We start from the raw sequence: 12,816 nt of genomic DNA on the forward strand, positions 1-12,816 counted from the left end.
TGTGGATCGGTTAATGAATTAGTTCAAGGGAGGGGTGACAAACACAGCTGGAGGGGAGGCAGCCTTAAGTCACTTGATACTTTGTTCTGTCTTGTTTTCCGACATTTCTATTGACTCTGTTCTATCTTTACATCATTCTTACTGGCTCCTTTCTATGTGTTCTGGGAGTGTATGTAGTTAATAAATGTTTTTATACGGTATATAAGATTGTGCGCCACAAAGTAAAGTGGCAGTCTCCTGAGAACATACCTTGTGTACTTCTTGGACAACTGTACTAGCTGCAGCTAATAAATCTGATCTTTTACGCCTGACAGAGTGTCCCGTGTCTCTGTTAGTTGAGGCAGGTGAATCCAAGGAGATTTTAGGCGTACCCTGCGCCGCCAGGCCCAAAAGGTTCTGGTTCTTCAATTGGCGCCCAATGTGGGGCGGCTTCAGCGGTACCGGTTCTGCCTGAAGGTCGTGAGGAACCCCGCAAGACAATTCTGGAGGAATCGCGAGCCACGTCAAGCGACCCCTGTATGTCGAAGTGGTCCGAAGGTCTTTTTCAGCGCGGTTACTCCTTCCTGACGGCTACTGACGACTGCTGCCCTGACTGCCGCCCTGCCTTGGCCCTTTCTTTGATGATGTATGGTAAAGCGAGACGATAGACGGGCCTCTGTTGGTGTAAGAAGACATCCTTAGTTAAGTATTTGGTGGGTCGCGCCCACAAATTTCGGTCTTTGTTTTGTCCTTAGGTCCTTAGATTTGGCCATTGCAGTGGCCAAAGCCGAGGGGTAAGTGCATTTGTGCTGTGTAAACTGAAAGTTTTACCCCCTTGATGTTTATGAACAGCCAGTAAAAATCGTGAGATGTCTGGTCTGACTAAGTTTGGAAAACTTTGTTGCTTTGGTTGTAATAGGGACTCCCAGCTTGAGGACTCCTGTCCGATTCCTTCGGTTGGAACTCCCACATATGAGCTCTATTCTAAACATGGTGTTGGTCCTATTGCCTTTAATAAGACATGGACCCGATATACAAAGAAAGATGGTGTTTTAAAATGGCCAGAAAATGGTAGTTTCGAAACTGATGTGCTAGATAATTTAGAAGCAACGTTATTTAAAAGAAAAGCCCGGCCGGCAATGTTTGACTCTTTTCGCCTTTGGCGTAAGGAAGCCAAACAGAGAGAAATTAAACAAGCGAAACGAGATAGGAGAACACAGGGAATGACGATTATACAGGCTGCTCAGCAATTCAAAGATGATGAAATAGATAATGCAATGGAAATTTCAGACAGACAGCATCGAATGGCAATAGATAAATGCTATCCGACGTTGCCTATCTCTTCCCTTGATAAGAGAAAAGATTTTGAGGAAGATTCCTTAATGTCCCACTTATTGAAATTGCCTCCGCCCTATGTACAAGGTGCTAATGCACCCCCGATGTTACAGCCTGTTCAGCCGCCAGTTGTGCTTCCGCCTGCTCCAGCTTTTCCACATTTGCCTCCTCAAGTATTGCCTATGCCAGCTTTGCCTTTAACTCCTTTGCCTTCTGCTCCTTTGGCAATTCCTAATGCTCCTTTAGTTAATTCACCTAATACCTTGTCCCCTATCCTTATGTCAAATTCTCCATCTACGCGTAAGCGATTTACCGATACTGTCTCTGGTCTCTTATCACCTTTCTTTGAAGCTTTAAACGTGTCTCCAGCTTTTTCTCGAAGACAGTCTCGTAGTCAATTCCCAGACTCCGAAGAGCGAGGAAAATTGGACTCACTTGCTTGTAGATGGATCAAGAAGGGTCCCCAATATAGTACGTCTGATATTATGTCCACCTTTCTGCAATGGAATGCACCTACGCAGAGATATGTTTTTAAAGTTATGTGCGATACTCTCGCTAAAGAATGGGAGGATATGAATTTGGGTTCAGTCCCACAGGATCTGTTAGATGTTCAGGCTGACTTTGACAAAGGACTTATTGTGGGTCCTAAGGTTGAAAACGCTGTCAGAACACTTATTTCCTTCAGATCCCTATTGTTCTCACAGACTTTTCCTGATTCTGATCCTTCAGTTAGGACAGCACTGAAAAACTATCCCATGAGAGAGGTTTCTCCAATATGGAAGGAAGAAGTTGCAGCAGTAGGTGCTAATCCAGCTATTCCTGCGCATTTTCAGCGCATATGGATACATGTCCCCTGGAAAAGGTCTGAAGTTTTAGCACTTAAACAGTCACTACCAGATCCACGCAAAAATCCTGCTGGTTACTATAAAGAGTTATCGCAAACAGTTGATGCATGTATTATGAATCTAGCAGATATTGACATGTTGATGGGAAATGTAGTTCCACAGACAATATGGGCTAAAATTCGTAGAGAGGATCACGCTCAAGAATTAGGCGGCGATTGGAACGCTATTATTGCCGCAGATAGAGGTCAAGTAGGTGGTGCAAAGCCCGATGCTTTGATCTCAGAACTCCCTAGTAGGATTATTACATTAATGAAAACAATGATGCCTGCTTTGAGAGTTAATTGGGATAAGCTAGCAGCATGTAAACAAAAGAAAGATGAAAGTGTTTCCGATTTCTTTACCCGATTCGAGGAGACATTCATTGATCACAGTGGTCAAGATATGGCTACAGAAGGGGGACAGCGATTATTTGTGGATAAGTTCGTATATAACTTGCTTCCTGAACTATCACACAAGCTAAAAGACTCCGAGAGTTCATGGGCAGTTTCTTCTTCCGCCCAGATATTGGCTACTGCACAATATTATGAAAATAGAGACAAAGAAGAAAGGGAAAAACAAGAGAAAAAGACGAAAGAATTAAAAACTAAAGTTCTCTTGCAACAGGCTTATCCTCCTCGTTATGTTCAGCCTCAGTTTCAACAGCCTCCGCAGTTTCAGAGGTTGTATCAAAAGCCTGAACCATTCATTCCAAGACCTTTGCTAGGTCCCAATCAATGTGCTTATTGTAGGGAGGAAGGTCATTTTAAGAACAGTTGTCCGGCATTGTTGCAGCGTAATGGAGCAACATCTGCTTCACGAGGTCGTGGTGGTTTTCAGTCAGCAAATAGAGGTAGAGGTCGAGGTGTGTTAACCCAAGGGCAGCGTTCTTTTGTTCCTCCAAATTCCGGAAATTACTTTGACCAGCAAAATGTTAGGTCTACACAGTATTACAGTGAGGATCAGTATATTGAAGGAGGGAATGAAAGTCTTCATTTTGAATAGGACAGCCATGGACAAAGTAAGGGGGTTACGTCAATTCCAGTGGATCAGAATGGACCTTATGTTAATGTCACTACAATGGGTGTTTCAGAGCCATTTCTTTTAGATACTGGTGCCATGAGAAGCTCTATCATTCATTCTAAACTCCCTGGCGCACCTTTGTCTGGCTTAACGAATGTATCTGTAGGATTTTCTGGCGCCCCTGTTCTCAATCCAGTTTCTTGCCCTTTGCCTGTTTCAATAGGCCCTTATGATTTAGAAGCTCCGCTTCTTCTGACGAATGGTTGTGGTGAAAATCTGTTGGGTTTAGATCTATTAAAAAGAATGCATGCTACGATATATTGTTCACCTTCTGGTGTATACCTCACTCTAGGACAGAAAATGACTAGTCCAATGTACTTATCAAAAGATCAATTCCCACCTGAATTGCTTTCTCTTCCCGAAACGCTTTGGGCTACGGGTCCGAATGACGTTGGTTGTCTTGAGATCCCACCCTATGTTGTTACTCTTAAGCCGAATGCTGAAATGCCACGTATTCCGCAATACAGAATCTCTACTGAAGGTGAGAAAGCACTTCTGGAAATTGTCCATGATTTGATTCAGAAGGGTGTGGTTGAGGAAACGAGAGGAAATATATGTAACAGTCCTGTTCTTCCGGTTCTTAAACGCACTGATCCTTCTCAGCCTCCTGTTTATCGTTTTGTAATTGATCTTCGGGAGGTAAACAAGATTGTCGTACCGCAGTTTCCTGTAGTCCCAGATATCACTGCTCTGTTGACGATGATACCTTCTACAGCGACTTGGTTTTCAGTTATCGATTTAAAGAATGCTTTCTTTAGTATTCCCATCGCCGAAGAGAGTAGAGATATTTTTGGTTTTTCCCTCGGAGGCCGAAGCTTCCGGTTTAAACGCGCACCTCAAGGTTATTGTGAAAGTCCCTCTGTTTACAGTCAAGCTCTAAAATGTAATCTTGATGCTTTTTCCTTACCGTCCGGTGCCGCTCTCATTCAGTACATGGATGACTTATTGGTTGCAGCTGATTCAGAGGAGATTTGCAAAAACGTGACCGTTGCACTGTTGCGTCATTTGTTTGATCTGAATCACAAGGTTTCTCCTTCTAAATTACAATATGTCTGTCGCGAGGTGACTTATTTGGGTCATCTCTTGTCAAAGGAGGGACGACGATTGACCCCCGAACGAATTCAGGCAATTGCACAAATGTCAGTGCCATCCACACAAAAAGAGGTACGTGCCTTTTTGGGCATTACTTCTTATTGTAGACAGTGGATTCCGAGTTTCTCTTTATTGGCTAAACCGCTGTTGGCGCTAACTTTAAAAGATACGCCTCAGCCTCTTCCGTGGACTGACGAGTGTCAGAAGAGTTTTACTGATTTGCGTATTGCTTTGTGTTCTGCTCCTGTATTGGGTACTCCTGATTACAGTAAGCCCTTTACGCTCTATGTCCACGAAAGAGAGGGTTGTGCATTGTCAGTCTTAACGCAGCGTTTTGGAGATCAACAGCGACCATGCGCATATTTCTCAGCTACGTTAGATCCAGTAGCTAAAGCATTGCCTAGTTGTCTTAAGGCGACAGCGGCAGCAGCAATTTCTATCCGACAGTCTGCTGGAGTAGTGCTAGATAATACTCTCATTGTTATGGTGCCACATGCAGTGGATATTTTACTAAATAGGACAAAAACGCAGCATCTTACGAGTGCTCGGTTGTCCGGATATGAGCTGACGCTTTTGGCTAGTCACATACACATCAAACGATGTAATACCCTGAATCCAGCTACTTTGTTGCCTCTTCCAGAAGAGAGAGATGTCTCTGAACAGCATGATTGTTTTCTCCGTACTGAAGAAGAGACTAAGGGTAGAATTGACCTAAAAGACACGCCATTAGTGAATCCAGATGGAACACTATGGGTAGATGGTTCTTGTTTCAAGCTCCCGAATGGAGATACAGTTTCAGCCTACGCTATTACTACTTTGCATACGATTGTGGAGACAGCACGCATTAGACATAATTCAGCTCAGGCAGCTGAATTGATAGCCTTAACTAGAGCGTGTGTGTTATCCGAAGGAAAAAGAGTAAACGTGTACACTGATAGCCAATACGCTTTTGGTGTAGCGTTTAACTTTGGGCGCTTATGGAAGGAAAGAGGATTCTTTACTTCCCATGGTACTAAGATACAACATGGTCAATTAGTGACTGAACTTCTTGAGTCACTTACAATGCCTACTCAGATAGCGATTGTGAAGTGTAGTGCACACAAAAAGATTGTGGACGATGTTGGTCGAGGAAATGCATTTGCAGATGAGGTAGCGAAAAAGACAGCCAGAGACAACACAAGTCGAATGTATGTTGCAGGTCCCGCAAACTGCGTAAGAGAAAAGGGAATGTGTGAAGATACAGTAGAGAGTGTGAAATCAATTCAAGGAGAGGCTACGGAGAATGAGTTGAGAAAGTGGAAGGAAAGTACAGGAATGTTAGATGAAATGGGATGTTGGGTTGAATTATCAGAACATCAACGTTGGCTGTTACCAGATGCTTATGTACTACCTGTAGTTACTATGGCACATGGTCCAGCTCACCTAAGTGCAAAAGGAATATGTAAACTTCTGGCTCCAGTGTGGCAAAATGAGGGAATCCCAAAGTGTGCAAATAATGTAGTAAAACATTGTATTGTTTGCTTGATGTACAATCCGGGAAAGGGAACCCCAACTCCAGCAGGTCATTTTGCTCCTCCGACATATCCATTTGAGGTGTTACAGATCGATTATATTCACATGGAACGATGCAACAACCTCAAATATGTTCTGGTGGTAGTATGTGCTTTTTCTAGATGGGTAGAAGCCTACCCTCTGAAGGACAATACTGCTTTATCAACTGCCAAAATACTTTTGAAAGAATTCTTCCCTAGGTTTGGTTTGCCGCGCATTGTCTGGAGTGACAATGGGAGCGAATTTGTGGGTCAAGTCATGCAAAAAGTTTGTGCAGGTCTTGGCATAAAACAGAAGTTCCACGCGGCGAATCACCCACAGTCGGCTGGTTTAGTAGAATGCTACAATGGAACCTTGAAGCTTAAAATTGCTAAGGTGCAAGCTAGCACAGGACTTAATTGGCCTGATGCTTTACCATTGGCTCTTCTGTCCATCAGAACAGCAGTACACTCTCGTTTGGGGCTTAGCCCTTACGAAGTGATATTTGGTCGCCCAGCTAATGTATGGGGAGTTCCTCGCCCTAAGAAATACTCAGACTTGCCATACCCGATGTTGATTGACTACTTGCATGACCTTACAACTAAATTGCGTGTTCTTCATCAACAGGTTCAGAGTGCTCTACCAGAGGCTTCCACAGACCCAGGTCATTCCATCCGACCAGGTGACTGGGTCTGCACGAAAAATTTCCAGCGACAGAGAAATTTGGAGCCCAGATGGAGAGAGCCACGCCTGGTTCTTTTGACCACAAGAACAGCAGTTAAAGTCGAAGGAAAGAAAAACTGGGAGCATGCCGTGCACTGCAAGAAAGTGCCTTTGCCCTTACCTTTCGATCAGTGGGTCCGTAGAGGCATCAGTGACTCTGAAAGTGAGAAAGTTCCGCAATTTGTACCATTCAGTGATGCGCGTCTAATTGGAACACTTTCTGAGAAAGAGGACGACGACATCCTTCAAGAAGCAATACCATCGCATCGTCGCTTGAACACGACAAATCCAGAAACATTGTTTCAAAACCAGACTGCCTCTGGACAGGAACGCTATAATTTGAGACCAAGACCAAAGAACTTGTAACTTTCTCTCCTATGTAGTACTCTATCCCGGTTGCAGGGTCACGGTAGGAGTCTTAGTCACGACCTGAGTAAGTGGCAATAGGCCTGCAGGACCTCACAGTGTCATAGGACGGTAGATAATCGTGACTACAGTGATTGAGGAAGATTGCCGTGAGCATCCACTTAGAAAGATGGAGGCTACATTAAATAAAAGAGAAAGTAAAAATGTAAAGAATAATTGTAAAGAAATATGTAGTCGTTGTAGTATTGCTCTATGCGTCATTATATTGTCGTGTATTCTTTTGGCATCTGTAAACTGGATCATTATTACTCTGCAGCAAAAAGTTGTCTCTTCTCCTACCTCTACATCTTCTTCTACTATCTCTCCGCACCTATTTCACACTCTTCCCCAGCATGAACTCATCAGAAGAACTGAATACTTTAACAATTCCTTCGTCCAGTTGTTACATCAACATCAGTTAGTGATCAATACAACTGACTGTTGGGTGTGTGGACTCATACCACATACGGTAGAAAAAGGAATGCCATATTTAGTTCTTCCATTCTCCTATGAAGGTTCCGCTTGGGCTTATTTTGTCATTTTCAATAATGCATATCAAAGTAAAATTAAACAACCTGTCAGTTCACATAGTGTTGGTTCAGATTTCAGTCATAGTTTATTGATAAAGGGAATGGTAGCTATGGCTAAAATCATGGAAAAAAGTGAAGCTTCCATAGATGAAAGAAAAGCATATACCAATTGGAACATAACTGATTACATTTCCAGCCTCAATGATAAGGTTGAGCAAGGAAAATCTCCTCCGATACGGGTCATACCCCAACAAGGAAATTTCTGTCTGCAAATAAATGGAAGAACTCCAAACACCGGACAAAGAGAAAGTTTATGTTCCCATACATATGTTTATTCAGCCCTGAATTCACCGCCGTTAGTACCATCTCAAGGTACATACTTCGTTTGCCACGATAGGGCTTATACATGGTTGCCAGCTGATTTTTCTGGTACTTGTTATATAGCCTTTCTTCTTCCCCCTACATACACCGCTCCTGCGAACCATCATAAAAATAGATATGGCAGAGGGATTGTGGATTCGAAAGACACAGCAGGACAAGAGGGAGGAGATTTCCTCAAAGGATTTCTTCCCTTCTGGGGTCCAATGGCCAACAACAGAAATATAAGGCAATTGGTTCGTGTCGTAGAAACCACCATAGACATCACTGTAGGAGCTTTAAGTAACATTACAGCTGAACTACAGGCTGATCGTCTTATGACCTTGCAGAACCGTGTTGCCTTAGACTTTGTTCTTGCGGACCGTGGTGGAGTATGCAAATTGATCGGATCAAGTTGCTGTATTTTCATACCTAATGACGCTCCGACAGTATACCAAGCTATCTCTAAGTTACACATAATCTCCGAGTCGATTCATCAGGACGAAGGAGATTGGTCCTTTTCAGAGTGGTTTTGGGGATTACTGTCCAAATGGGGTTGGAAGGTATTGACATTCTTTGGAGTAATTTTAGCTTTTATATTCTCTTGTTGTCTTTGTATGCACTGCGGTCCTGCCGTCTGCAACCTATGTGCTACTGCATGTATTCCCAAACCCAAGTCACAAAGAGCAGAGAATATCAAAATGATGGTACAGCAACAGCTTGATGACCTCATGGCCATAGACATCGACTCAGACTAACATGAGTTTGTGTATCTTGCCTGAGTTCTGGCAAAAGGAGGGTCTGAGGAAATTCGATTTTTTAATATGATCGTATCGACCCGCCATTTTGTGGCCCGCCGCCATTTTATGTTGCCTTCACTCAGGCAGCACAGCGAACGAAGTCCATTCTGCCTTTTCTGCTTATTCTGCAACATGGTGTTCAAAACAGCCTTCTGCCTCTATCTTTACAAGACTGGTATTAAGGTCTGACCGAGTACACTAATCCCTGTCTGGTTTTCTAATCCTTGTTTCAACTATCTGTAGGCTCACACTATTCTCCGCCGATCTTATCTTATCGTCTGGCCTTCGCTGTCCTTTGCTAGTATTCTCTCATTTCACAACTGTCCTCCAAACGCACACAAACTTATCGCACCACATGCAACTTCGTTGTGGATCGGTTAATGAATTAGTTCAAGGGAGGGGTGACAAACACAGCTGGAGGGGAGGCAGCCTTAAGTCACTTGATACTTTGTTCTGTCTTGTTTTCCGACATTTCTATTGACTCTGTTCTATCTTTACATCATTCTTACTGGCTCCTTTCTATGTGTTCTGGGAGTGTATGTAGTTCATAAATGTTTTTATACGGTATATAAGATTGTGCGCCACAAAGTAAAGTGGCAGTCTCCTGAGAACATACCTTGTGTACTTCTTGGACAACTGTACTAGCTGCAGCTAATAAATCTGATCTTTTACGCCTGACAGAGTGTCCCGTGTCTCTGTTAGTTGAGGCAGGTGAATCCAAGGAGATTTTAGGCGTACCCTGCGCCGCCAGGCCCAAAAGGTTCTGGTTCTTCAGGGTGACAAAGATGGCAAGAAGAAGGATGGTAAGTCTTCTGACAAGGGTGGGGACAAATCTAAAAATGAGTCTTCATCAGGCCCACAAAAACACTCTGGTGGGGGTGGTGGGTCCAAATCCTCTTCAAATCAAAACAAAGAAAAGAAACCATGGTGCTATTTATGTAAAATAAAAGGCCATTGGACAACAGATCCCAGTTGTCCAAAGAAAAGCACCAAGCCTCCTACCACTACAACCCCTACTGCTACACCTAGTGTCCCTACTAATAGCAGTGGTGGTGGGAGCAAACCTACTAATAGCCAATCCAAGGGAGTAGCTGGGCTCACTTTTGGTATCTTAGTTGGGGTTGGTCTTGTTAGGGATACCACAGAGGCTGTGTTAGTCTCTGAGGGGGCTATTGATTTAGCCACCTTAGTTGCTTGTCCCCTTAACATGGATAAGTACAAGCAACTTCCCCTAATAAATGGTGTTGAGGTTCAGACCTACAGGGACACAGGTGCCAGTGTTACCATGGTAATAGAGAAACTGGTCCACCCTGAACAACACCTACTTGGTCACCAGTACCAAGTAACCGATGCTCACAACAACACGCTTAGCCACCCCATGGCTGTTGTAAATCTCAACTGGGGGGGGTTACTGGTCCAAAGAAAGTTGTGGTTGCCTCAGACTTACCTGTAGACTGTCTTCTTGGAAATGATTTAGAGACATCAGCTTGGTCAGATGTGGAGTTGGAGGCCCATGCAGCAATGCTGGGCATCCCAGGGCATATTTTTGCTTTAACCAGGGCTCAGGCCAAAAAGCAAAAAGGACAGGGTGACTTGGATCCTGGAAGAATGGACCAAGTGCTCCCTAAAGCTAGGGCTAGTAGAAGTAAAGCACTACCTACTATCCCTCCCTCTACAGTGGATTCTTCTTCTGAGGAAGAAGAATTTCCACCCTGTGTAGAACCTACACCAGAGGAGCTGGAAGCAGACACTGCTGAGCTTTTGGGTGAAGGGGGGCCTGCCAGGGAGGAGCTGAGTGTGGCACAGCAAACCTGTCCCACACTAGAGGGTCTAAGGCAGCAAGCTGTCAAACAAGCTAATGGGGATGTCAGTGACTCTCACAGAGTTTACTGGGAGGACAACCTCTTGTACACTGAAGCAAGGGATCCAAAACCTGGAGCTGCCAGGAGATTGGTGATTCCTCAGGAGTACAGAAAGTTCCTCCTAACTCTAGCCCACGACATTCCCCTAGCTGGACATTTGGGGCAAATGAAAACTTGGGACAGGCTTGTTCCCTTGTTTCATTGGCCTAGAATGTCAAAGGACACAAAGGAATTTTGTAAGTCCTGTGAAACCTGTCAAGCCAGTGGCAAGACAGGTGGCACTCCAAAGGCACCCCTTATCCCACTGCCTGTGGTTGGGGTTCCCTTTGAAAGGGTAGGGGTTGACATAGTTGGCCCCCTTGACCCTCCTACTGCTTCAGGCAATAGGTTTATCTTGGTGGTAGTGGACCATGCCACCAGATATCCTGAAGCAATTCCTCTAAGGACCACTACAGCTCCTGCAGTGGCAAAGGCCCTCCTGGGAATCTTTTCCAGGGTGGGCTTCCCAAAAGAGGTGGTATCAGACAGGGGAAGCAATTTCATGTCTGCTTACTTAAAGGCCATGTGGAAGGAGTGTTGTGTTACATACAAGTTCACCACACCCTATCATCCACAAACAAATGGACTGGTGGAGAGATTTAACAAAACTCTCAAAGGCATGATTATGGGACTCCCTGAAAAACTCCGCAGGAGATGGGATATTCTATTACCTTGCCTCCTTTTTGCTTACAGGGAGGTACCCCAAAAAGGAGTGGGCTTCAGCCCCTTTGAACTCCTATTTGGACACCCTGTGAGAGGTCCTCTAACACTTGTTAAGGAGGGTTGGGAACAACCTTTAAAAGCTCCAAAGCAAGACATAGTGGACTATGTACTTGGCCTCAGATCAAGGATGGCTGAGTACATGAAAAAGGCCAGTAAAAACCTTCAGGCCAGCCAAGAGCTCCAAAAGCAATGGCATGACCAGAAGGCTGTTTTGGTTCAGTACCAACCAGGGCAGAAAGTGTGGGTCTTTGAGCCTGTGGCCCCAAGAGCACTCCAAGATAAATGGAGTGGACCCCACATAATTGTTGAGAAAAAGGGGGAAGTCACCTACTTAGTTAACTTAGGCACTGCCAGGAGTCCCCTTAGGGTGCTCCATGTCAATCGCCTGAAACCCTACTATGACAGGGCTGATCTCACCCTGCTCATGGCAACAGATGAGGGACAGGAAGAAGAGAGTGACCCTCTCCCTGATCTCTTCTCTTCCACAGAACAAGATGCTCTGGTGGAAGGGGTAGTACTGGCAGATTGTCTTACTGCTGAGCAGAAAGACCACTGCATAAATCTCCTGGGTCAGTTTTCTGAACTCTTCTCTACTGTGCCAGGCACCACTTCTTGGTGTGAGCACACTATAGATACTGGAGACAGCTTGCCTGTCAAAAGTAAGATCTATAGGCAGCCTGACCATGTCAGAGACTGCATAAAACAAGAAGTGCAGAAAATGTTAGAACTGGGAGTGGTTGAGCACTCTGAAAGTCCATGGGCCTCTCCTGTGGTACTTGTACCAAAACCTCATTCCAAGGATGGAAAGAAGGAAATGCGGTTTTGTGTAGACTATAGAGGTCTCAACCAAGTAACCAAAACTGATGCTCACCCTGTACCCAGGGCAGATGAGCTAATAGATACACTGGCATCTGCCAAGTATCTAAGCACTTTGACTTGACTGCAGGGTATTGGCAGATCAAATTATCAGAAGATGCAAAAGCAAAAACTGCATTTTCAACCATTGGAGGCCATTACCAATTCACAGTAATGCCTTTTGGATTGAAAAATGCACCTGCCACTTTTCAAAGGTTGGTGAATACAGTCCTGCAAGGGCTGGAGGCTTTTATTGCAGCATATCTGGACGATATAGCTGTCTTTAGCTCTAGTTGGGATGATCACCTGGTCCACCTATGGAAAGTTTTAGAGGCCCTGCAAAAGGCAGGCCTCACTATCAAGGCTTCAAAGTGCCAGATAGGGCAGGGGAAGATGGTTTATCTGGGACACCTGGTAGGTGGAGAACAGATTGCACCACTTCAGGGGAAAATCTAAACTATTATAGATTGGGTTCCCACTACAACTCAGACCCAGGTGAGAGCCTTCTTAGGCCTCACTGGGTATTACAGGAGGTTCATTAAGAACTATGGCTCCATTGCAGCCCCTCTTAATGACCTCACCTCCAAGAAAATGCCTAAAAAGGTATTGTGGACAGCTAGCT

The sequence above is a fragment of the Pleurodeles waltl genome, chromosome 1_2 (assembly GCF_031143425.1).
Source record: "Pleurodeles waltl isolate 20211129_DDA chromosome 1_2, aPleWal1.hap1.20221129, whole genome shotgun sequence".
NCBI lineage: Eukaryota > Metazoa > Chordata > Amphibia > Caudata > Salamandridae > Pleurodeles > Pleurodeles waltl.